Below are 4,400 nucleotides of genomic sequence, written 5' to 3' on the forward strand. Positions count from 1 at the left end.
TCACCCTACTCCTCTGTATTAACCCAACAGACTTAAAATCAGCAGGCTACATTGATGTAGCTGAGTTTGCTTTTTAATTGCAGGGGAAGGAGTGAGGAAGTTCTGCTCAAACAGAAAATGCAAGGTTGGGAATTTGTACCTGTCCCCACTGACTCTACCCAAATCTGCCTGGGTATAACCTGGGTCAAGTTTTCAGAACTAAGCTTTCCGTGACTATAGGATTTTTGCAAGTTCTGTTCTTAGAAGGCGGCTGCCTCTTTCATGTTTGTCTGTGATTCTGTTGTTCAGCCAGAACTCCAATCCCCAACCTCCCTGACAGAAGTTTGTTCCAGTTACCTGCCAAAGGGTTCAATGTGATGTAGGTAGGGAACAACTGGGTTGTACATAATCACATGTAGCTTCAAATACTGCCTATAGCTCTGTGTCTGAATAATTTACTTATTATTTTAGCCCTTTGTTTTCCCTATCTGTGAAATGGGACTAATAATATCTATCCCCTTTGCTGAATTGTCATGGAACTAGGTGATGTGATGTATATAAAATATCTGGGAACCGGTAGGAGCTTTATAAACTATGAAAATTAATTCTACTTTTGATTAACTTCCTCCCTCCCTGACTAGTAACAGTAGTTGAGAGATGGAGAGGAAGTTGGGAATAATGCCTTGGTTGTAATACTCTGTTCACTTTTTCTGTCTCATTCTTCTGCTTATTTATTTCAAAATAAATTTTATTATATATATTAGAGGTTTACAACGGGATGTTATGGTCTACATGTAAATCATAAAATGTTTACAACAGTGAAACTGATTAAATATGTCATATCACAGTTATTTGTTTATTTGGTGACAAAACAGCTAAAATCTACTTGCTTAACAACAACGAAAATTCTTAATACACTGTCCCTCTTCTCCCTTCTTTTGATACAGGGGCACTGAAAATCTCAGGCAGAATGAATGAAGGAAATCGAAGATGAAAACTCTTACATGGAAACTAAAAATGGCAATAATGTGGGACCTAGAAACTTTCTTTGAGTCCAAATTTCAAAATCACAGATGATTCTTGTCTATTCTTATCAATTATATGTAAATGATGACTCAAAACACAGTCTAGGTAAAAGCGCTGATTCCAAGCTTTGTGAATGTGCTTCTGTGGCCACATATATTTACAGAATATAAATATTCTGTAATGTTTATATTCTGTAATATTTATTCTGTAATAGCACGTGGGGAGAAGGGAGGGGACCACTCAGGATCCAAAGGTTGAGGGCTGTTTTAATCCTCAAACTGATAATACTTACCTTCGCTCTATCTTATTTGAGTTGGTGGCACTGCATGTGAAGTGGCAGAATTTATAGTCATTTAGACCTGTGATCCTCTACCTTAAACAACTCCAATCTAGTGAAAACACAAGAGGAACTCAAGTTCAGCGCACAGAAATGCTCCTCCATTAGCATATCTTCGAAATCACGTGGGGCTGGAGTGGTGTGTTAGGACCTCGGGTTCAACATGACTTAAGTGGGTAAAATGTGCAGAGGAAATGCCTCCAGCCCCGGAGCCGGTGCCGTGGTATACATTTGCTAGATCCAGCTGTATTTCCTTAAGTGCTGAACATATTGTTCTGGCTGTTTATATCCTTGGCATCCAGCACTGCTGTGCATTCCCAAGCACCGAGAGCACGCAGCACAGCAGTGGCTTTCCCTAAAAGGCCTGTAAAGCCATGACTGGTTTATTCTCCCCAAGATCCAACGCCCTTGTTAAAGCACAGGCTCTGTTGCAACTGACATGGCTCTGAGTTAAATGTGTTGCAACGCGTTCTTAGGGAAACAGAGTGCCTTTGACTAACAGCCTCCATATTTGTCAAAACTACTGTAGGCCAAAGGTTAGCAGCCGCGTCTGGCAGCACGAAACCAAACCTAAAAAGTTAAAGTTGGCCAAAGAGCCCGATTCTTGCTACCGCTTCCTTCTCTGCCACTCAGACTCTGAGTGAATGCTGCCCCAACACAAGTTTATAGACTCTGCAGGATGCTTAAAACAAAGCAGAAGCTGAAACCTGGTGGTTCCTCCCCCCAGGAGAGAGATGCCCAAGTCTGTTTTGTAACAACTCTCAGAGGCTGCTGTGGAACATTCAAGGAACTTTTCTTTCCATTTAATGTGTTTTTTTTTTTTTTTTTTTTTTTTTTTAATGCAAAAGCAAGATGTTTAAGTAGCTCAGTTGAAGATATTAAAAATCTCATAGGTGGGCAGACACATTAAATATTAAATCTAAATCCAGTTGTCATGGGGAATGCAATAGAAGGGCATTAACCCAGGTTTAGAAAGCCGGGAAGGCCATGGTGGCCCAAAGTGGTCTCTCCCAGCCCCTCAAAGGCCCCAAATGACTTTACAGTCTAAGTAGCTGGGCATATATTGTTGGAGTGCCTCAGTGAACTCTGTCACTGTGGGCCAGTGCTGAGATGGGAGGCTAGGGGATAGGATTTCTAGAAGATACAGGCCTGGGTTCAGAAAGCAAACTGAAACAAATGAGAGGTGTTACTCATAAAGGTTAGAAGGCAGCTGTCACTCAATGTCTCAGCTACAGGTGAATTTAACATCCTGGTTATCAAAGCTCGTGACACATCCATAGGCCTTTGTGGCCTTCCTCTGACCCTGACCTAAAAAAGGAACAAAGAGCTTCATAAACATGGAAAATCAAGGAACAGGACAACGTGTCTTAGCAAAAGTCTTTAAAGGGTTGATACCTTTGAAGATCAAATTTTAATTAAAAAGTTTTTGAGGGTACAGTGAACTTTATTGATAGTACATGACAGTAGGGCTCCCTAAGCCCCTCCCCTTCTTCAAGGGGTCTGGGATGGAAATTGGGAGGAGGGGAGGTTCTCAGTGTGTTGAGGGACTGAATTAGGGGCAGGGATTCCCCAGCCGAGGGCCTCTCTCTTCCTCTGTGTTCTTGTGGGGCAGATGGTCCAGGGGCTCTTACTCTTTGGAGGCCATGTGGACTATAAGGTCCACCACCCTGTTACTGTAGCCAAATTCATTGTCATATCAAGAAATGATTTTGACAAAGTGGTCATTGAGGCAATGCCAGCCCCAGCATCGAAGGTGGAAGAGTGGGCATCACTGTTGAAGCCGCAGGAGACGACCTGGTCCTCTGTGTAGCCCAGGATGCCCTTGAGGGGGCCCTCTGATGCCTGCTTCACTGTCTTCTTGATGTCATCGTATTTGGCAGCTTTCTCCAGGCGACAGGTCAGATCCACAGCTGACACGTTGGGGGTGGGCACACGGAAAGCCATGCCAGTGAGCTTCCCATGCAGTTCACGGATGACCTTGCCTACAGCTTGGCAGCTCCAGTGGATGCTGGGGTGATATCCTGGGCAGCCCCACGGCCACACACCACAGTTTCCCAAGGGGCCATCCACAGCCTTCTGAGGAGCAGTGGTGGCATGGCTGTGGCCATGAGTCCTTCCACAATGCCAGAGTTGTCGTGGATGACCTTGGCCAGGGGGGCTAAGCAGTTGGTGGTGCAGGAGGCACTGCTGATGATCTTCAGAGAGTTGTCATACTTCTCATGGTTCACGCCCATCACAAACATGGGGGCATCAGCAGAAGGGGCAGAGATGATGGCCCTTTTGGCACCGCTCTTCAAATGAGCCCCGGCTTTCTCCATGGTAGTGAAGACACCAGTGGACTCCACGAGATATTCAGTGCCAGCATCGCCCCATTTGATGTTGGCGGGATCTTGCTCCTGGAAGATGGAGATGGAATTTCCATTGATGACAAGCTTCCCATTCTCAGCCTTGACTGTGCCATGGAATTTACCATGGGTAGAATCACACTGGAGCATGTAGACCATGTGGTTGAGGTCAAGGAAGGGTCACTGATGGCAACAATATCCACTTTGCCAAAGCTAAAAACAACCCTGGTGACCAGACGCCCAATACGGACAAATCCGTTCATTCCGACCTTCACCATCCTGTCTCAGGGATGCGGCTCACACTGCGCAAGTTGAGAAGCAGCAGCTGTCTGTCGAACGGGGCGGAGCAGAGAGCCCTTAATCTAAATTTATTCTAAATTAGTAGGTAAGAGAAATTTCAGTTAGAGGGATGTCCATCTACATATTTGTCCAACAATATGACACTGTATAGGAAATTCAGTAATGGAATAATTCAGTCTTTAGAAAGTGATGTTATGGAAGAACAATACAAAAGATGCTAATGACGTATTGTTGAGTTAAAAAAAAAGCAGATTAAAAGAGTCATCTAGAAAAGACACTGTTATGAGAGTAAAGACAGAGTATTTATAAATTACATAATTGATAAAGGACATATCAAATATATGAAGACAAAAAAACTAAAAATAAGCAAAAGATCTGAACAAATATATCATAAAAGAAGATACACAGATGAA

At 43.6% G+C, this 4,400-nt stretch overlaps 1 pseudogene across 1 annotated transcript; it reads right to left on the bottom strand.

Annotated features, from left to right (window-relative positions):
- Nucleotides 1-2,809: 2,809 nt before the first annotated feature.
- On the bottom strand, nt 2,810-3,986 carry LOC306656778 (glyceraldehyde-3-phosphate dehydrogenase-like; annotated as a pseudogene). Its single transcript has one exon. The product of its transcript is annotated as a glyceraldehyde-3-phosphate dehydrogenase-like (transcript).
- Between the last annotated feature and the right edge of the window lie 414 nt (nt 3,987-4,400).

This window comes from Sciurus vulgaris (genome assembly GCF_902686455.1).
Source record: "Sciurus vulgaris genome assembly, chromosome: 3".
NCBI classification, from domain to species: Eukaryota; Metazoa; Chordata; class Mammalia; order Rodentia; family Sciuridae; genus Sciurus; species Sciurus vulgaris.